At 48.2% G+C, this 21,594-nt stretch overlaps 1 non-coding gene and 1 pseudogene across 1 annotated transcript; both read left to right on the top strand.

Moving 5' to 3' along the window:
• The first annotated feature begins 6,179 nt into the window (after window positions 1–6,179).
• Window positions 6,180–21,071, top strand: LOC131571595 (cysteine-rich protein 2-binding protein-like; annotated as a pseudogene).
• On the top strand, window positions 17,920–18,084 carry LOC131571730 (U1 spliceosomal RNA). Its single transcript, XR_009275961.1, has one exon. It is a non-coding gene; the product is annotated as a U1 spliceosomal RNA (small nuclear RNA).
• Window positions 21,072–21,594: the final 523 nt, after the last annotated feature.

Raw genomic sequence — 21,594 nt, 5'->3', positions numbered from 1 at the left:
TAAAACAGTGTATGAAAATTGTATTGTCACCTGACAAATTTATTTTGTGGAAAGGAGTTTGGATAAATAAAGTTGCCAGAAGGTTATGTTGAGGAAGAAGGGCGGCAACACCTCACAATGGACATTACCAGGGAAGGAGACTGTACTAGACTGCAATATCAGGCTGAAGTCCTCCCCCAGTCAATACTGGAAGATCTCAAAGGTGCTGCATAGTCCACCCTCCTCCAAACACCTGATGTTTCTACACCCCACACTGACTTCACTGACATTCACCAATGCCTGGACAAGAGCTATATCAAGTTTGTCGATCACCTTATGAAAGTGCTGGAAGAACAGTTCGACAATCAAAAGGTCCAGGATTATCTTATTAGCAAATTAGCTTTCTGTAATGCAAGTATTGACTGCAGAAAGGTTCTGCACAGCCCTCCCCCTTGACCCTGAGTTGACCATCGCTCAGATGGTTGATGCTTGCATTTGCCGAGCGGTCTCAGACTGTGACTCCAGCCTAGCCAAGGCCACCGGCCAGAGTGCAATGGAAGTGCTGGTTGCAGCAAATGTGCTTCTTCACAATACAAAATGTAATAAAGGCAGTGGAAACTGTTATAACTGCAGGAAAACTGGACATGTAGCAAAAGACTGTAAATTCAAGAATAACAACTGTTCTCATTTTCCACCAAGCCCTCAGTCCCACAGCCATTGCCCAAACTGTTCCTGAAGTGAACAGCACTACCAGCCTTCAGGAAACTCCCAGCAGAGCACAAAATGACACCAAATATGAAGTTATTTCGTCCCACCCTTCCATCAGTGATAGAGGTCCTAGGTTACAATATAAAGATATATTCCCATCCTCAAGAGCTGTTGAAAGCAGGAGGGGCATTGTTTTATTCCTTATCTCCTGTTAATAGGCCCATCAATGCTTTTTTATCCATGATTAAGAGATAACTCCCTCCAGGAGCCATTTCTGTTTAATGGACCCACCTTATGACTCCTAGAATGCTATCAGTCCAGTGTGAGATGCTTTGCCAAGGGGAAAGGAGCTAAGCATCCCCACCTGGATATTATCTGGGGTTTGGGACAAAAGAAGCTGCCTTTCCACTGAATTTCCCAGAGCAACAGCTGCCTTTTCCACTGGATTTTCAGAGGAAGACTACACCCTTCTACAGAATCACTGCTCCAACAAAACCACATCTGCCACTCCAGGAGGACTGCAGCCACCATTTCAACTGGACTGCTACCAACACCCTGACAACAGAGTGACAGGTTATATTCTGACTTTATCAATGTTTTTTCTTTTGTATTATTGCATGCATTTTGGTTATTTTTCCTTTTCCTAATAGATTGTACTTCTGACTTGGAGTCTCTCTCTGGTTTTGCTTTCAAACCAGAACAAATGAAAACCTTGAGTGGGTTTCCTGAAAAACAAACCCACCTCAGAAACCACCTGCTCAGTCCAGGCTGCCTGGAGTGCTGTCACCTTTCTGCAAGGGACAATGTGAGCAGAAATGATCTCTGGGAGCAGAATTCTCTGAGTCTCCCAGCTGAATTTTCTGTCTCTGTCCTTTCCCTGGATCTCTGTTGCATATGGAAGCTGCTATTGCCATCCTCACCTTTAACCTCTCTTTGGAATGCAAACAGATGTTCCCAGCTGTGTTGAGCTGGGATTTTCTCAATGTTCCTACAAAACTTTTGTGTTCCTCATGGAATGAAGGGGCCATTTTGGCAGTGAGGGGATGACGTGGAAGGAAGGAGTCAGTTGTGACCCTGGGGTCCCATGGAACCAAGGGGCCATGGTGACACAGCAGGGCCATGTGGATCCAGTGGTCCATTGTGACACGGTGGATCAAAGGAGACCATGGAAACACCCCAAGAACTTCATGGAACCAAGGAGTCCATGGTGACCCAGCGGGGCTGCATGGAGCCAATGGTCCATGGTGACACTGCCCATCCATGGGCAGCTCATGGAGTGAGGGAGGCCATTGTGACACTGAAGAACTTCATGGCACCAAATATCCATGGTGACACAGCAGGGCATCATGGGAACCAAGGAACTGCTGTTGGCAGTAGGGAAACTCATGGAACCAGGGCCCTGGTGGCACTGCAGAACCAACAGAGCTCCTGGACCTTGTGCCCTGGCCCTGCAAATCTCCTTAGGAGGCACAGCAGAAGCAGCACCCTGGGAGCCTGGGGAATGCCCCTCTGGCACGCATGGCACACACTCCCAGGGGCTGGAATTGCAGTTCCCGGCCAGGAAAATATGTTCCTGCCCTGAAAGGAAAAGCTTTTAAGAAGGAGCCAAAAGCCAAGTGGAGCAAGATCTTAGAGCGACATTTCACTGCCAGCCTTCTTACCTTCCCCCATGGTTGTTGTAGCTCCTGGAGTGGGAATTAAATCAGGGCAGGATCTTTGGTGGGAGCTGCCCTGGCTCAAGAGAGTCACTGAAAGAGAAACAGAGCAAGCAAAGAGAGGCTGGAGAGAAAGGAGGACACAAACACAATAAGCTGAGAAGATGGCACTCTGAAAAACAGACCAGAACTGCCTGAAAAGGAACGGGACAGAAATCAATAGTTCTGAAAGTTTTATTTGCTATCAAAATAGATCACACACACCCAGACCTACCCAATCTCAATCCCACACCCTCAAATTTGGATCCCACTTCTCCCAATCTCCTTCCAATCCCATTTCACCCTGGAGATTGTGGAATCAAGTAGATTTGGCATGGGACTGAGTTTTTCTTAGGTGGGAATAAGGCATTTTGACATGGATTGAGCAATTTGGGGGTAAAATTGAGATGTTTTCAATGGGATTGAATCATTTTGAGGTGACATACCAATCTCTCTTGAATTCTGGAGTGCAAGGATATGGAGAAATTCCTGGTCAAGTAACTGTTAACTGATGGAACTTTACACATCTTTGATAAATTTCTTTCTTTTTAGTCCTATTTCAGGTGTTTTTAAGTGATAAAGAAATATCAAGAGGAAATTGGAGCCAAAGCAAAAGGATAACCAGCCAGGTGTCCTCCCAGCACAGATCACTGAATGTGGGTCACCAGAGCTCTGCCCAACGTAGATCCTCCCATGGGGGATGAAGCTGGAGTGGTGCATGAAGGTCTTCCTGCAACTGGAGAATTTCCAGGGCTTCCCTTACTGGTGCCTCTGTTGGTGTTTGGTCAAGTGAGAGCTCTGGGTGAAGCTCTTCCCACACTGGGGACACTCGTAGGGCCTCTCCCCAGTGTGGATGCACCGGTGGGTGATGAGGGTGGAGTTGTGCTTGAAGCCTTTCCCACAGTCAGGGCAGTGGAAAGGCCTCTCATCTGTGTGAATCTGCTGGTGCTGGAGGAGATGGGAGCAGATCTGAAACCTGTTCCCACACTGGGTGCACTTGTAGGGCCTCTCCCCAGTGTGGATGCGTTGCTGGATGATCAGCTGGCACCTCTGACTTAAGTTCATCTCACATTCCCCACACTTGTATGGCCTTTCCCCAATGTGGATCCTCCGGTGGTGGGTCAAATGGGACTTCTGCCTGAAACTCTTCCCACATTCCCCACACTCATAGGGCCATTCCCTGGTGTGGATCATCTCATGGCTGATCAGGATCCTGCTCTGCTGAAGCTCTTCCCACACTCCAAAAACTTGTAGGACTTCTCCCTATCATGAAGCTGCTCATGGATCACCAGCTCCGAGATCTGACTGAAGCTCTGTCCACCTTCCTGGCTCAGGGTGGGTCTTTCCTCCTCAGAGCACCCTGGGCTGGTTTCGCAGGATCTCCCAGGCTTTTCCTCCCCATTGGATTCCGGTGCCCTGGAGCTGCTCAAAACGGCCTCTTCCACGAGGTTCTGCCGTGGGGATTTGTCCTCCCTGGTCTCCATCCTCAGCTCCTTGTCTGGGGGAGGAAGGACAAGGAGAGGACGGGATTTGCCTCTGTGCCAGGGGGAAGGGGAAGGAGATCCCCCCAGTGCATCTCCGGCAGGACAGCGTTGGCAGCAGGGTTGTCCTTCAGCCAGCGGCTGTGCAGGGCTGGGAGATGGAGCAGGAGAGAGGGGGAAAGGGGTACTGACTTCCTCCTCACCTGACTGAGTTTTCCAGGGCATTGTCTCAGTTTGAAAGACAGATGTCTGCTAAGGAAGGCAGGAGAGTCCCTTGAAATGGAAAATGTGAACCCCCTCCCTCTGAATTATTATAATTTTAAAATTGAGGTACTTTTACACAAAGATATGGCAATTGGAATAACAGTTCTTAACTAGGAAAATTAAAAATACAAATGCAATAGTACAAAAAAACCCCGCTGACAGTGCCAGAATATGACCTGACACTCTGTTGGTCAGGGTGTTGGCAGCAGTCCCATTGAGTGATGGCTGCATTTCTCCTGCAGTGACAGGTGTGGTTCAGTTGGAGCAGTGATCTTGTAGAAGGGTCTAGTTTTCCTCTGAAGGTCCAGTGGCAGTGTAGATGGGCCTGGTCTTCCTGGTCTTGGAATCCAGTGGATAAGAAAGCTGCTCCTCTGGGAATCCAGTAAGAAAAGGCTCCCTGTGGTGTTTGAAATCTCAGATTATATCCAGTTAGGAATGCTTGGCTCCTCCCAGAGGGAGGAGCCTCTCACAATGGGATGATATAATTTTATCAGTCATGCAGTGACACTCAATGGCCCACTCACAGAAGATATCTCCCCAGATGGAAGATTGGTTGTGGAAGAGATGAAGAAAACTGCCCAATTAACAGAAGATAACTGCTCCACAGATAGGAATAGAACACACACACTCATTTCCACTCTAAGACAGTTGCTCAAGTGTTGATGTCATTGACAGAATTTTGAATTCATTGATCCCAGGGCAACTTTTACAGCATCTGGCCTGCTGGAACCTGATGGGCTCCATCTCTCTGTTAAGGGCAGAAGGTTTTTAGCTCGTGAACTGGCAGAACTTGTTGAGAGAGCTTTAAACTAGGTTTGAAGGGGGAAGGGGATGCGGCTGGGCTGTCTGGAAGCAGGCCCAAGGTGGTAAGCCTGAGTTAGGGGTGAAATCAGCAGCCCAACTGAGGTGCACCTATACTAGTGCATGCAGCATGGGTAACAAACAAGAAGAGCTGGAGGCCATGGTCCAACAGCAGAGCTGTGATGTAATTGCCATCAGGGAAACGTGGTGGGATGATTCACATGGCTGGAGTGCTGCACTGGATGGCTACAAGCTCTTCAGGAGAGACAGGAAAGGGAGAAAAGGTGGAGGGATGGCCCTTTATATTGGAGAAAGGCTTTGAACACCATAGGCATTGAAACTAATGATGATGAAGTTGAATTCCTATGGGTGAGAATTAAGGGAAGGCCAACAAGGCTGACATCCTACTGAGAGTCTGTTATCAACCACCCAACCAGGAAGAAGAGGTGGACAACTCATTCTATAAGCAGCTACAGAATGTTTCAGGTTCATCAGCTCTTGTTCTTGTAGGTTATTTCAACCTGCTGGACATTTGCTGGGAGCTCAATACAGCTGAAAAAAGGCAGTCCAGGAAATTTTTAGAGTTTTTGGAGGATAACTTTTAGTCATAGTTGGTGAGTGAGCCCAGCAGGGGAGGGACAGTGTTAGATCTGTTGTTTGTAAATAGAGATAGTCGGGTGGGAGATGCGGTGGTTGGAGGCTGCCTGGGGAACAGTGATCATGAAATTATAGAGTTCTCAATATTTGGTGAAGTCAAGAGGAACATTAAGAAGATTTTTACATTGGACTTCTATAGGGCAGACTTTGGCCTGTTTAAACAAAGGAGTTCAGGAAAAGTGGACATGCTACAAAACAAAGATCTTGAAGCACAGGAACCGACTGTCCCTGTGTGACAAAAGGTGAATCAACAAGGCAAACGTCCAGCCTGGATGGGCAAGGAGGTTTTGGACGAACTCGGGAAAAAAAAAGGATGTATCATCTTTGGAAGGAGGGTCAGATCTCTCAGGAAGTATTTAAGAGGGCTGCTAGAGTATGTAGGAAAAAAATTAGGGTGGCTAAAGCTCAGTTTAAACTTAGAATGGTGACTTTTATAAAGGATAATAAAAAATGTTTTTATAAATATACTACAGGTAAAAGGAAGAGTAAGGCCAGCCTTTGTTCTCTGTTGGATGAGGGAGGGAACTTAGTAACTGCAGATGAGCAGAAGGCAGCGATGCTTAACACCTTCTTTGTCTCAGTTTTTAGTGGGAGGATGGCTCAGGACAGCTGTGCTCCTGGGCTGGTAGATGGGGTCAGGGAGCAGAATGGGCCCCCTGTTATCCAGGAGGAGGCAGTCAGAGAACTGCTAAGCTGCTTGGACGTTCATAAATCTATGGGACCAGATGGGATCCACCTACGAATGATGAGGGAGCTGGCAGATGAACTTGCTAAGCTGCTCTCCATCATTTACCAGAAGTCCTGGCTCACTGGGGAGGTTCCAGATGCCTGGAAGCTGCCCAATGTGACACCCATTCACAAAATGAGTGGGAAGGAGGATCCTGGTAATTATAGGCCAGTCAGTCTAACCTCAGTACCCAATGAGGAAATTGAGCAGTTTATACTGAGGGCTATCACACAGCACTTACAGGATGGCTGAGGGTATCAGATCCAGCCAGCAGGGGTTTAGGAGGGGAAGGTTGTGTTTGACCAACCTGGTCTCCTTTTATGACCAGGTGACCCTCCTGGTGAGTGCAGGAAAGGCTGTGGATGTGTCTGTTTGGACTCCAGCAAGGCCTTTGGCACTCTGTCTCACAGCACATTCCTGGAAAAGCTGCAGCCCAGGGCTGGGACAGGAGCACTCTGTGCTGGGTTCAGACCTGGCTGGATGGGCCTAGATAGTGGTGGTGAGCAGTGCTGCATCCTGCTGGCAGGGCTCTGGTCTGGGGCCAGCTCTGTTCAATATTTTCATTGATACCATGGATGAGGGGATTGAGCCTTTTATTAGTAAATCTGCAGATGACACCAAGCTGAGAGCATGTGTCCATCTGCTGGAAGATAGGAGGGCTCTTCAGGGAGACCTGGAACGGTTGGATGGATGGGCAGAGTCCAATAAGATGAAGTTTAATCAGTCCAAGTGTCCAGTCCTGCATTTTGGCTACAATAACCCCCTGCAGTGCTATAGGCTGGGGCCTGTGTGGCTGGACAGTGTCCAGGCAGAAAGGAACCTGGGGGTACTGGTCGACAGAGCTGAACATGAGCCAGCAGTGTGCCCTTGTGGCCAAGAAGGCCAATGGCTCCTGGCCTGGATCAGGAATGGTGTGGCCAGCCGGAACAGTGAGGTCATTCTTCCCTTGCACTTGGAACTGGTGTACCTGGCATTCTTCCCCTGCACTGTATCTTGAGTGCTGTGTCCAGTTCTGGGCCCCCCAATTTGGGAAGGACACTGAGGAGCTGGAGCATGTCTAGAGAAGGGCAACAAAGCTGGTGAGGGGTCTGGAGCACAAGTCCTGTGAGGAGTGGCTGGGGGAGCTGGGGTTTATTAGCCTGGAGTAAAGGAGACTCAGAGGTGACCTTATCCCTCTCTACAACTTTCTGAAAGGTGGCTGTAGCCAGGTGGCAGTCGGTCTCTTTCTCCGGGTAACAACTGACAGAACCAGAGGACAGAGTTTTAAGTTGTGCCAACGGAAATTTATGTTGGATATTAGGAAAAAGTTTTCAACACAAAGGATGATAAAGTATTAGATTGGTTTGCCTAGGGAGATGGTAGAGTCACCATCCCTGGATGTGTTTAAAAAAAGATTGGAAGTGGCACTGGGTGCCATGGTCTAGTTGAGTTGGTGTTGGGACTGGGTTGGACTCGATGATCTTGAAGGTCTCTTCCAACCCAGTAATTCTGTGATTCTGTGACTCGATGATCACAATGGGTCACTCCCAGCTCAGCCCCTCCTGCAATTCTCACCCTTTGGCTCAGCCTTTGTTTGCCTTTGTGTGCCTCAGCCTTTCTCACCCTTTGGCTCAGCCTTTGTGTCTCCTCGAGGTGCTGGCAGAGCTGTTGGGGACAGGGCAGGAGCGGGGCAGCCCCAGTGTTCCCCTGTGTGTGACACCCCAGCGGTGACAGCCCAAGTCTTATTCCGTGCCCACTTTGAATCTCCCTGTTAAGCTGTGTGAGGGAGATTAGAAGCCTCTTAGCCCTTTGCTCTCTCTTGGCCCCTTTTCCCTTTAGGCTCTCCTTCTCTCCCTCCCCCTTCCCCCCTTTTCCCTCAGAAACCATACTGCTCCCGGGTGTGGGACCCCCAATAAACCCTCATCTCATTAGCACCCTCAGGAGCTGTGTGGAGTCTCCTTGCCTGCCTGCTGCTACTTGTGAACATACAGCTCAGGGAGAACTGCATCAGTTTTCCATAGTTTTATCACTGCATCAGTTTTCCATAGTTTTATCACCAGCTTCTAAGGCCAGAAGAAACCCCCATTGTTGTTTTCTGAGAGATCCTGAATGAACAGTGGGTAGAATTCACACAGCAACTGCTGGACCTCTCAGCATAAGCATTTCACTGCAACACAGATAACACTGTTATGTAGCAAGTCTGGTTTTGTCTCAAATGTTTTTTAATGGGAGAAATTTTATTCCCATGGTAATATCTCAGTATTTTATAAATTTGATTGTGCTGATTAATGGATGCTAAATTTCAGTGAGATTGCAGAGCAGTGATGCAGGCTGAATTCTCTTAGTTCCTTAAGGAGCCAGTCTTCTGGGTGACAGGAAGAAAAGTGAGGGTGTGCTAGCTAAGATACAGCTCACCAGCTTGACTTTTTCATTTCCCAGACTTTGGGAAGTTTCAGCAGCTTAAGGTTTCTCAAAGAACGTGTGATTGCAGCTCAGGAGGGGCACTGTTTCCAGATGCTGAACTACAAAACACTTTAGGAGAAAGATTGATTCTGTGTCCTGACATTGGACTCTTTTCAGCATCTCCCATCCAAAATCAGGAGATCTGGGAGTACACAGAAAATGAAATGTGTTGGGTAAACCTACATTATTGTTCCTTAGCAGGAAAATGCTGTGATAACCTTTTTTGAAATGGGACTTTATGTAAATTATTTTTTCTTTCCCTCGAATTATTTTGATCTGTTCCACAGATGATGAGGAGATGGAAGGAGATGGAGTCATAGACCCAGGAATAGAGTATGTGCCCCCTCCCAGTGGGACAGCTGGTGCTGGCACCATGATAGCCAGCAGGAAAAAAGTGAAGACAGCTGAGCAGATCGAAAAAGAGGTGGAGAGTGAAGAAGAAAAAACAGAGCGGATGGAAGGTGACATTGAAGGTCCCTAAGAGTCAAACACACCCTTGCAGGTGAGAGGACAAGGGCAAGTCACAGCTGGAGAAGGATGCTAAGCCCAGAGTTCCCAAGCACACCTCAGTTAGCATCTATGAGGAGAAGCTGCTGCTGAAGAGACTGGAAGCCTGTCCCAATGCTTTGAGCATGACCCCAGAGGCCCACAGGCTGAGGCGCAAGCTGCTGGTGAGGCAGGCCAAGAGGGAGAGGGCTCCCACTCTTTGACCTGGACCAGGTTGTGAATGCTGCACTGCTCCTGGTTGATGGGATTTATGGAGCCAAAGAAGGTGCTGTCTCCAGGTCCCCAGTAGGGCAAGCAACATACAGAACTACTAGCCAGGACTTCAGGATCTTGGACAGATACCAGGTGGGTGTCCCCAAATCTAAGTTAGCTTTTGGCACTGGTTATTTTAAAGCTTTTGCTGCAGCCAGGAGTGTCACATTGAGGTTATCTAACCCCTAAAGTGAAAAGGATCATGTGAACAAGAATCGGTTTGGCTTGGGGCTGTGTCCTCACCAATGCTCCCCTAAATCCTTTTTTTCTTGGGACATGCTGGTTCAGCACTGCTGTCTTTCAGTATCAGCACCATAAATGTCACTTCGTTTGTACTCCAGCCCTGTCCAAATGCTGGAAGTCTGGAAGTACCCAGACAGGTGGGTGCTCTTTCACATGTGTAGGAGGGAGATTACCTGCAGCACTCATAGATTTGGGCACCGAATTTAGGAGTGCTCAGCAGAGTCCAGAGGTGGCACCACCGTTGTCCAGTCCACCCTGTCACACTGAGAGCTCCTTACTCTCCCTCCATGTGTACAATCTCTGCCTGACCTCCCTGCAATTGTTGTGTATTTTTTGTGCATGCAGACGATGCTGCCCGCCACGAAGGGATACCACCAGCAGACAAGCAAGTTCCTGTACTGCCTGGTAGGCTCGGAGGAGCTGCTGGCAGACCACAGTATTGTCAGCCCTTACACCTCCCGTGTCCTTAAGCCTTACATCAGGTACAGAGGGTCTGAGCTTGCTCTTGGCTTGTGCACCACTAGCCCACGGAGAGGACACCTTTCTTGGGCAGTGCTCCTCACTCCTCCTCACAGTACAACCCAGTGCACCATGGTGACCCTGTGTAAGGTTTTCTAGGTTGCTGTTCTGGTGGCCTGGAAAGGCCCAGGGATGGCCTTGGAGAGCCGACGCTTCAAAGGACGAGGAGAGACTTCTGATCTTGTCTCGGTCTTGGTGTTTATTAATTGTTTATCTAAAAGATTTTCTTTCAGCCCGACGGAGGTCTGCACAGCAAGTCAGCCATGGGCACACTGCCCAAGCCCCCGGGCGGTCACTTATCTTTATACCCGAAGTTACGTGTACAATATTTATCATTTTTCTCCAATACTTTCTACTCTTATTAACCGGTGCACTTTTAGTAATAACCAATCCCCAAGTGCCACCACCACCACAGAAGATGGAGGCCAAGAAGAAGAAGAAGAAGAACAGGACACGCCCCAATTCCTCCATCTTACTTCTTTAGACCCCCCTGTACCAAAATCCTAAACCCTGTGTTTTACACTTTAACTAACTTATCCCTTCACCATTCACCCAGTGGAATCCTCCCAGTCCTCATACAGGTCTCATCTCCTGTGTAGGATCAAAATCCTGCCACCAGACACTTCTGGCAACATTCCAGGATTCCCGAGCCCCCCAAGGGTGGTCTCGGCCTCTCTGCACCTCCATCCTGAGGTGCTGAGATCCCACAACCCTGGAGGGATAGCGTTGGATTTAGCTGAGTGGTGAAATGGATTGCATTGGGAAGGGGAATCTCCAAGAGGGGGCAAGGGCAGAGAGGGCATTGCTGTAACCATTCAATGCAAGTTGCACCTGCTCTTGGGTCAGAGCTGTGATTTCCTTGCTCATGCTGTAAGGAAAGACTGGCTGGACATGCTGTGGGTCTGGAAAGTGTCCTGGCTTCTGGCACAAGGGTGTTTTGGCTGAGCTGGGGCTGCTTCCCCATGTAAATGGAAGACTTCTTTATTTTCCTAAAGTTGAGCATGTCAGAAGATATTTCATGGGCAGTACCCATTTAGCTGCAGTGGTGGTTCTTGTTGCTCACTTGCTTTTTGTGTTTCCTTTTCACATTCCTGGCAGACATGATTATGAGACAAAGCCTCCAAAACTCAGGCTGCTGGCAGAAATCTGGGCCAATCCACACAGGAATGATCTCTGTGGGATCTCAGCACCTCAGGATGGAGGTGCAGAGTGGCCGAGAACACCCTTGGGAGGCTCGGGAGTCCTGGAATGTTGCCAGAAGTGTCTGGTGGCTGGACTTTGATCCGACACAGGAGACGACGCCTGTATGAGGACTGGGAAGGTTTCACTGGGTGAATGGTGAAGGGATAAGTTAGTTAAAGTGTAAAACACAGGGTTTAGGATTTTGGTACAGGGGGGTCTAAAGAAGTAAGATGGAGGAATTGGGGTGTGTCCTGTTCTTCTTCTTCTTCTTCTTGGCCTCCATCTTCTGTGGTGGTGGTGGCACTTTGGGATTGGTTATTACTAAAAGTGCACCGGTTAATAAGGGTAGAGGGTATTGGGGAAAAATGATAAATATTGTATACGTAACTTCGGGTATAAAGATAAGTGACCGCCCAGGGGCTTGTGGAGTGTGCCCATGGCTGACTTGCTGTGCAGACCTCTGTCGGGCTGAAAGAAAATCTTTTAGATAAACAATTAATAAACACCGAGACCGAGACAAGATCAGAAGTCTCTCCTCGTCCTTTGAAGCGCCGGGCTCTTCAAGGCCATCCCTGGGCCTTTCCAGGCCACCTAAACAGCACCAGAGAACTTACAAGTGGCATCCCTGAGCTATCTCCGGTCATAAATCCGCAAAAGAGAAACATTGAAAATCAACAAGTGGCGTTCGCTGCGTGGGCACCCCCCACCAACCCTTTCGGGGGGGGATCAGCCCTGAAGAGCTGAAGAGCTGAAGAGCTGAAGAGCTGAAGAGCCGAGAGGGCAGCTCCTGAGGAGAGAAGCCTGAAGAAAAAAGGAAAAGAAGAAAGAAGAAAAAAAAAACAAAAACAAAAAACCCAAAAAAAACGGCCAGAAGAGTCTGCAAAAAAACAGCAGTCACTGAGAATTCCATCTCTCAGCTTCTGCTGAAGACAGTTCGTAGCAGAGCAGCCCGGATCGTAACCGGAAGGCGCCTCTGGATCCTTCTCCTGTGACCTGCTGGGCGGAGATCAGGAGCCTCCGGACAGCTCTGACGACAGATTCGGTGAGAAGGTCAAAAAATAAGAATATGGGGGCTACACTCTCCCAGGAGCAGAAAGAAATTTTGTCCGCCTTACAAGGCGTGGCTCAAGCATATACAGAAGGTATCCCAAAGAAAGAATTAAAACAGCTGTTGTTGTGGGCAAGGCTTAATTACCCACTGGCCGAAACATGCCTGCTATTCGAAGTGGGGTTTTGGCAGGAAATCAATAGGCACTTATATTTCTTAGCAACAAAAAAGGACGAGACAGCGTTAAAGCTGCTCTCGCCAGCAAGGATAATGCTGGAAGGCATATCGGAGCAGTCGAAAAGACTGGAAGAGCAACGAAAAGTTGCGGCACCCTCAGAAAGAGGGGGGGAGCAAAGCTCTAAGAAAAAATTAGCTCTGGCCTCAAGAAGCCAAGGGGAAAGGGCTCTCGAGGAAAGAGAGCAGGAAATAATATTAAAGCCCCCGGTCCCAAAACCCAGAGACCCCAGGAAGCTCCTAAAGCTTCCTGAAACTCCGGAGAGTACAGGGGAGTCAGGGTCGGAAGGGGGGGTGAAGGGGGGAGAGAAGGGATTGGGGGGGGAGGCGCTTCCTCGTGGGGGGCACGGCGCGGCAGCGACGGAGCCGGCGGGGAGCGGGGGTGAAGAGACAGAGAAGGGAGACACGAGTGCAGACGCGGCTTTTGTCAGCACAGCGCTGGAGGTGGCGACCGCCCCGGCCGGCAGATTAGCGGAAACACGCGCGGCGGGCAAAACTCGCAAGAACCGGGGGAAAAGTCACAAACCAGTGTGGAGGCGGTAAACATGGGCGGCGAAATGGGGGAAATTGCGCAGCCCCAAAGGGCCACCGTAGTGAGACGCGGGAGGCGCATGATTGTGACGTCAGACCCGGTGCGGAGGTCGGCTCAGATCGCGGAGCGGACCCGGGGGCCGGCGGGGGGTGGGCGGTACACACCGGCGGGGGGAGTGGACACAACGTCAGAGGGGGAAGAGACAGAGTCAGGGACAGACCGAGGGGAGGAGACCTCGGAGGTGGAACAAGGGGGGGAGAGTGACATCAGCTCGGGAGAGACAGGGAGCGGCCCAGAGAGCACCCATGCGCAGGGAGTAGAGCGCGGGCGGGGGCGGGCCCGATCCCCTGTGACATCTCGGGCGAGGAGGGGCCGTGCTCAGGATCCTATATCCCAGCGGCTCCACACCCTCTTTGGACTTAGTACCTCTGGATGAAACCCTTGGAGTTCCAGACTCATCCCTTCAAGGGAGATGTTCTGGTGTTCAAGCTCCATTTTCAGCTGAATTAAAAGCCAGGCAGACACAGTCTCAAATGAGATCACGAACACGGCAGTCGACAGGACGAGGGGCAGTCGAGCTCATGCTGTCATCCGAGCTGGGGAGGCTGGTGACAGCGCCACCTAGTGGGGGGCAAGGCTTTCGCTTGTATCTCTACAGATCGAGACGTGGGTGTCGGCACGACACGTGAAACCATTTCGAGTGCGAGAACATAAAAACACGGATCCCAGAAACAAAGATCCAAAAAACAAAGAGACGAGTACTCAGACAGGAGTCGAGACTCGGATTGCCAAGACGACTCGGAAGAGAAATAAAAAGGAACTAAGGACTTTGGGGGAATTCTCTGTTAAGGTCCTGAATGAAAAGCAAAGCAATGATGTCACACAGAAGTGAAGCTATGAGTTTCATGATGCTTATGCGCATCATTCTTTCATTCATTGCAATAAGCAATGGGGGTAATTTACCTATTAGTCAACCAAAGCAAAATGTATGGTAGAATTCTTTGACATCTCTCCCATTTGGAGAGGAATTTTAAGGATAGAGTTCTTTGACATCTCTCCCATTTGGAGAGGAATTTTAAGAGTAGGGTTCTATGTTTTAATAGTTCTCCTAGTCCTCATACTTGTCGTCCCATGCATATTTGCATGTTTGAAACACGCTATGAATCGGATAGCAAAAGAGGTCTTCCTAGTGCAAACAGAAGGGGGAGATGTGGGATCTCAGCACCTCAGGATGGAGGTGCAGAGTGGCCGAGAACACCCTTGGGAGGCTCGGGAGTCCTGGAATGTTGCCAGAATTGTCTGGTGGCTGGACTTTGATCCGACACAGGAGACGACGCCTGTATGAGGACTGGGAAGGTTTCACTGGGTGAATGGTGAAGGGATAAGTTAGTTAAAGTGTAAAACACAGGGTTTAGGATTTTGGTACAGGGGGGTCTAAAGAAGTAAGATGGAGGAATTGGGGCGTGTCCTGTTCTTCTTCTTCTTCTTCTTCTTGGCCTCCATCTTCTGTGGTGGTGGTGGCACTTTGGGATTGGTTATTACTAAAAGTGCACCGGTTAATAAGGGTAGAGGGTATTGGGGAAAAATGATAAATATTGTACACGTAACTTAGGGTATAAAGATAAGTGACCGCCCAGGGGCTTGTGGAGTGTGCCCATGGCTGACTTGCTGTGCAGACCTCTGTCGGGCTGAAAGAAAATCTTTTAGATAAACAATTAATAAACACCGAGACCGAGACAAGATCAGAAGTCTCTCCTCGTCCTTTGAAGCGCCGGGCTCTTCAAGGCCATCCCTGGGCCTTTCCAGGCCACCTAAACAGCACCAGAGAACTTACAAGTGGCATCCCTGAGCTATCTCCGGACATAAATCAGCCGGGAGAAAAACATGAAAATCTACAATCTCAACTGGAAGGCTGAGCCAGAAGCACCCATTGATTACTGCTACGTTCACCCTAATCACATCCCCACTATCAACTCCATGTGCCACGAATTCTTCTGGCCTGGTAAGATTCCTCCAGTGCTTGGGTTTCCAAGAAAGAAGTGAAAAAATATGTTCTTGGGGCAAATTTTATTTCAGTTGGTGTCTGGCTGGTTCTTAGAAACCCATTATCTGATGTTACAGGAATGTATTTGAGGTGGAGGCGTGGCTTTGGTGTCTTTGTCTCTTGAGATTGTATAAAACTGGGCAATTAGGCCCTAATTAGCACAGCACTTACAAAAATAGGTGCTAATAGGAGTAGTAGGTAGGTTAGTAGTTAACTAAACTTAAGCATCCAGTGAAATGTTTTGCAAGAATCAGGGGTTGAAATAAATAGTTTTATACCAGAGATTACTGTTCCTTACCTTTGTGAGAAGGTTTCTTCCTAGCAGCCATGAGCTGCATATGTCAGAGTGAAAGTTGGGAGGTCGTAGGAGGAGTGGCTGAGGTCTGTTCAGCCTGGAGAGGAGGAGACCGAGGGGAGACCTCATTGTGGGGTGCAGCTCCCTCAGGAGGGGGAGCAGAGGGGCAGGCACTAACCTCTTCTCTGTGATGACAGGACCCAATGGAATGGTTCTGAAACTGTTAGGGGAGGTTTAGGTTGGGGCTTAGGAAAAGGTTCTTCACCCAGAGGGTGGTTGGGCACTGGAACAGGCTTCCCAGGGCAGTGGTCACAGCTCCAAGCCTGCCCTGGAAGAGCCTGGACCATGATCTCAGGCACATGGTGTGATCCTTGCAGTTGTCCTGTGTTGGGCTCTGATCCTTGAGGGTCCCTTCCAACTCAGCTTATTCTGTGATTCAGTGAATTGCTTTTACAGCTGTGATGTCCTTTATTTCTTCAAGCCTCAGTGGGAAAGGTTAGGTTTGTATTTTTCTGTCCTTTCTGGAACTGGCACCCTTTCTGGGGGTGGTTACAAGGCTGCCCTCTTTAGTTCTTCTGCAATAATAACAGGGATGTTCATCTGCTGCATGCATCAGCTTCTGATCAGCAAACAACACAGCAGGCTAATTTAGAAAAGGCCAGTGCAAACAGAACACACCTTTATTCCAGGTAACTGCTGGCTTTGTGTTTTGATTTGCTGGTGGTGATTCAGCAGTGCCCATGTGCCCCAGTCAGGATGGGAGCTCTTTTTGCTTCTCATTATGCAAATTGCACTGTGTGGGGGGAAATGACCTGGCACACCTTTCCTTTCACGAGCTGTTTAAGAGTTTGTGAGAGACTCTTGCAATCCCAGCAGAGGCTGAACCGCTTTGTCATAGTCTCTCCTGTCCTGATAATGCATTTGAAGGTCTGGCCAAGTTGGCTTGCACCTTCATTAAGTTCTTCAGGACTCACCCTGTTTTATTTAACATAAGGAGCATGGGTGTGTTCCACCCAACTGTGAACTGTTCATCCTTAAATCAGAAAGCTGACACCCCTGTCAGTCTCCAAACAGGAATCCAAATCTTTTCCATAGTGATAAAATTCTGATGCTGGGATATGATTGTTGCACCTTGGTTCTGTTTAGCAGGAGAGGGAAGTGATAAGGATGTAAAGCCTGGGTGCAAAGAGTTTAGCTGGTACAGCTTGGTGGGAGGCAGAGGTATGCAACTGGATGAGCATCATTAAGCCAGCACTTAGTTCTTCTGTGCCTCCAGATCCTTCCTTTCAGAGCTGTTCTTGCCTCTCCCAAAGCAGAGCTAGGTTTCCAGGTAGAGAGATTCCCAGGTGTTGTTTGTGTCAGTGCCTTGGTGCCCTAATGGGAAACCTCTTCCTGGCAGGGAGTGTCTCCAGTGGTGAACCATCCTGAGCTGAGCATCTCCTACAGGAAAAACTGCACTCCTGAAGAGACACCAGTGCCTGGGACAGTGAGTGTTCTGTCCAGACACGCTGCAAGGCACTCCACATGCAGGGCAGCCTTGCCTTAATTAACACAGCTCCCTATTGCCAATCCATCCCTCCCACGTCTCACTCCACCCAGCTCACTCTGGAGCAAGAAATAACTCACTCACTTCTCTGTGCCTGCTGCTTCTGAAGTCTTGCCTCTCATCAGAGTGATTACTGTAAAACACACTCTGCTATTTTGTTACCCTGTGTTCCAAATACATTGCAATTGCCAACTTGAGGCTGAAGCAAATGTTTCTGGCACATGTCCTCTGTGTCTTGCATCTCATCTAGGGTCTGTCCAGACAAATTATTGAGCAGTCAGTCTTCAGTGCTTCGAGCTGCACTGCTGGGTGCTGACAGGCTGTGTGGGTGCTCTAGGACTGCAGCAGCAGGGTGTTAGGCACGGTAACAAACTCCCAGTCTGAGTCCAGCCTCTGACTCACAGAAACAGCACTGCCTGAGAGGCTACTTCATCCCCAGATTAGAGAATTTGCATGCTAAAAGCAAGTGTTTGGATAGTGTTGGAAGCTGTGGCCAGGCTCACAGTGCAGCTCCATAACCAGCTGAGAGTGCACAAGAGACAGCAATAAGAGCTGCAAGGTGGGGGAAACAGACAGAAACCACAGCAGACTATGCTACCAAAGCTGAACCCCAGTTTCATGTGTGCTGCTTCTGAAGAGAGTTAAGTTTCAGTTTCATCTTTGAGTAATTTGAAAGGAAGCCAGCTTTGTTCGTATTTCCATGCAAGCTTCCCTGCTGGGCAGATACTGTTTTGTCTGTTTTGTTTTATCACCTTTTCCCTTGCATACTCACCTGGCAGGGGAGGTACCAGGATCAGGCAGCTGCTTTTCCCAAGGCAGGGTTCATCCCCTGCATTCTGGATGTCCTGACCCCTGGGATTTCCCAAAATGTGGGAAATTTGGCTGCATAATTTGTAGTAACAGAAGACTGCTCTAACAGGAATCTTGGACTATTCTATGATGCTGTGGTCTCTTGCTAGCACAAATTTGAAATAAAGGTAAAAAGGAAGGATTGAGTGTTTCTAAAAAGCCTTAAACTCCTGGATTTGAACCACACTTTTATTTTGGTTTGCAGTGCTTCCAACTGCTGTTTCTCTCTTTCTCCCTAGGAATTGATTTGTCAGAGTGCCTGCAGTATCCAGACTTCAGTGTTGTTGTCCTCTACAAGAAAGTTATCATTGCCTTTGGCTTTATGGTGCCAGATGTGAAGTACAACAAGGCTTACATATCTTTTCTCTTGGTGCACCCTGAGTGGAGAAGAGGGATTGCAACCTTCGTGATTTACCATCTTATCCAGGTAATGAAATGAAATCATCCCTTGAATCTGCCAAAGAACCAGCTCTCACTTCTTCCTTGTGTGCACACCTGCAGGTATTGGAGAGTAAGAACCCTTTTTTTTGAGTGTTTATGGGAGGGAATAGCTCCTGCTTTGGAAGTCACAATGTGTTTAGATAAACAACCATCCTTGTGATGTCCTTAGAATTAGAGGGATGCTGCACACTTCAGCTGTTATTGGGTTAGCTCTGTGTTCTTCAGTGGTCAGTAGGTTGTGTACAAGGGATACTGCAAATGGGGGTTTAAGGAGGAAATAAGGTAAGAGTGGGGCAGGGTCAGCTAGAATCATTGCAACTTTCTTGACTACACCTGGAGGTATATTCCATGCATTAAATCACTTACTGATCTCAATCACTCATTTTCACTTTTATCCTCTGGTTCAAGTACAGCTGAGTTCATGATGAAGTGTTTGCAACCTCATTGTTTAAACTGGCTTGTACTGGGCCTTGTTCCACAGGGATACTTGGGGAAATTAATCTCAGCTAACTAAATGGGTGATACTAAAGGAGTTAAACTTCATTAAATCTCTGAATGAATACTGTTATTCAAGTGGCCTTAATTTCACTGACTTTCTTGAATTAAATTGCAAGAAAAGCAGCTTAATTGTGAGTAAAGATGAGTAAGATACATGTTCTTTACAGAGCCCAACTCCACAGTTTTACCACTCCCTGAGCACTCTTGGCAGAGCTGCTGATGGGAAACATTGTTGTAGTCAAGATGAGCTTCCCTAACAAAAACTCACCATTGGAAACTGTTTTATCCTCTTTCTTTCTTGGCTAAAGCAAGGTAGGGAGTGCTGGCAGAGCCTTGGGGAAAGTGATCCCTGCTTTGGAAAAGCACTTTGTGGTCCTGGGCTCTCTGAGGGTAACTCTGCTACCTGCACAGCTCTCTGCAGTGCTGACACAGGCCTCTCATCAATATTCTTTAAACTCAGCCCTTGCATATCCCAGGCAGCTCTGTGTCAAGTGTTGAAGGAAATTGCCCTCAGCTCAGTGTGCTGATGTGAGATGTCAACACCCAGTGGGAACAGGAGCCAAGGTTTGCAGGGATCCAGCAGGTGGACTCTCAGAGACTTCCCTCTCCAGCAGTGCTGGGATGCTGGAGTTGGCAAGTCAGCCACAGAAAATCCTCACACCTTTCTGTAGGATGTATCACATCAATTAACCTCATCCTGCTTGCATGAAATTCCCTGTTGAGAGAAGCCAAGCAGATTTCAGAGATTAGGCATGCTAGCAATGAGAGATCAGCACTGTATGTTTGGCTCACATGAGGTTTGTTTTGCCATTGCTGAATTTCTGGCAGTGGTAGAAGGGGTTTAGTCCTGTGAACAGTGGTGGTTGTGACCTCCTGTTCCTCAGTCTCCAAGCTGTAGGTGCTGCTCTGCAGCCTGCTTGGGCTTGGAGCCTCCTCTCTGTAGCTTGAGACACTTTGATGCTCTGCTTGGATTAAGATAGGTCACTGACTTTGGGATCAGTGTGCTGAGTTTGGGACAGAATTCTTGGGAACAGCATAACTTAACAGGAAAATGGTTTGATGCAAATAGTGGTGGCTGGTTTTGCTGGCAAAATTTATCCTCTCATGCATCTGTCCCAGAGGAATAAACTACATTTTCTTAATGATCTCATTCAAATTTTCTTTTCCCCAAAACAGCTTCCAATTATTTCTTTTTTTCCTTCCCTCCTTAAATTCCTGAGAGTTTTCCCCTTGAATGTACTATCTTGGAGATTTCCTAGAGGGTATTACTGTTCCCACTTTAGTGTTACCATACACTCAATATACATGGACTGCTATTAAATCATTTGATGAAAGCAGAAAATAAATTATTTTAGCATCTTAATCAGAGTATTGCTGGTTAGAATAATTTAGGATCTTCAAGGTAACTTCAGCCATGCTATTATTTGCTGTCTGAACTAAATTTCCTGCCTTCTCAGGAGGAGAGTGCTGTGCCCTGAAGGATGGGAGAGGAGCTGGGTGGGATAGGCAGGAATTCCAGCATGACAGCACAGAGGTGCTCAGGCAGTCCCAGAGAACTCAGCTCTGTTTGCTGACAGGGAGGAGTGCAGAGCCTGATCCTCTGGCATGTTTTGTCTTTTCTTCAGGCCATTGTATTTGAGATCAGGGCTGTACACCAAGATTATTTTTAATTAACAATTATTTTAGTAATTTACAATGGGCAGATGACAAATTATAATCCCAAACCTTTCATTGTCAGAGAATCCATGTTTCCCAGAAACAAGGGCTCGGAGGAGCAGCAGCAGCCCTCCCTTTGCTGTTGCTATGTGTGGTAACTCCTGTGACTTTTCTCACATTTCCTCAGTACCTTGGATCCCTGAGCTGATGAGTGTGCTCACCTCCACATTCCCCCAGAGGCTGTCTCATTCCCTTGCAGTGATATCTCCTTTTTGTTCTTCTCCCCCTCCCTTGGCAGACCTGCATGGGCAAGGACGTCACCCTTCACGTCTCTGCAAGCAACCCTGCTATGCTGCTCTACCAGAAGTTTGGATTTAAGACAGAGGAGTACATTTTGGATTTTCATGACAAGTATTAGCCCTTGGACAGCAAGGAGTGCAAGCATGCCTTCTTCCTCAGGCTGCGGTGCTGAACTCGGGGGAGCTCTGGGGAAAAGCCCAATCCATCCAAAAAACCTCCACCAGCTTTTGGTGGAGGATGTTGGCTGCCACAGGAGAGCTGCAATACGCTGGTGTGTTTATCCCTAGGACTTTGGATGTCAGCAATGTGTGGAAAAATGCAATCCAAAAGGATTGATTCCTGTGCTCCAAGGGGAGAGGCCTGGAAATGCCAACTAGGGTACACTGAAACCACTGGAAAATTGAAATTCCTTATTGGGGAATTTTCCTGCCACTGTTACTTTGGAGAGCCTCATTAGCAAACAAAAATACCAAACAAAAAAGTGTTTCTCACTTCAGAGGGGCCCCATGGATTTCAAGTTTTGAAACCTGTCCAAAAAATGTTGCAGGTCTTTTGTCTCCGTTTTTGTTTATTAGCAAAAATGAACACCTAAACTTAAGCCATTCAGTGTTTCTGTGGTTTGATTGCTTTGTTAGGAACTGTCTCGAGTCTGTGAGGGGAAATAAGGTATTGGTGCCTCTAGCTGGATGTTAACC

Source organism: Ammospiza caudacuta, chromosome Z, assembly GCF_027887145.1.
Source record: "Ammospiza caudacuta isolate bAmmCau1 chromosome Z, bAmmCau1.pri, whole genome shotgun sequence".
In the NCBI taxonomy this organism is placed as follows: domain Eukaryota; kingdom Metazoa; phylum Chordata; class Aves; order Passeriformes; family Passerellidae; genus Ammospiza; species Ammospiza caudacuta.
Note: the sequence above shows the minus strand (reverse complement) of the source record. Positions and strands in the feature narration are given on the sequence as shown.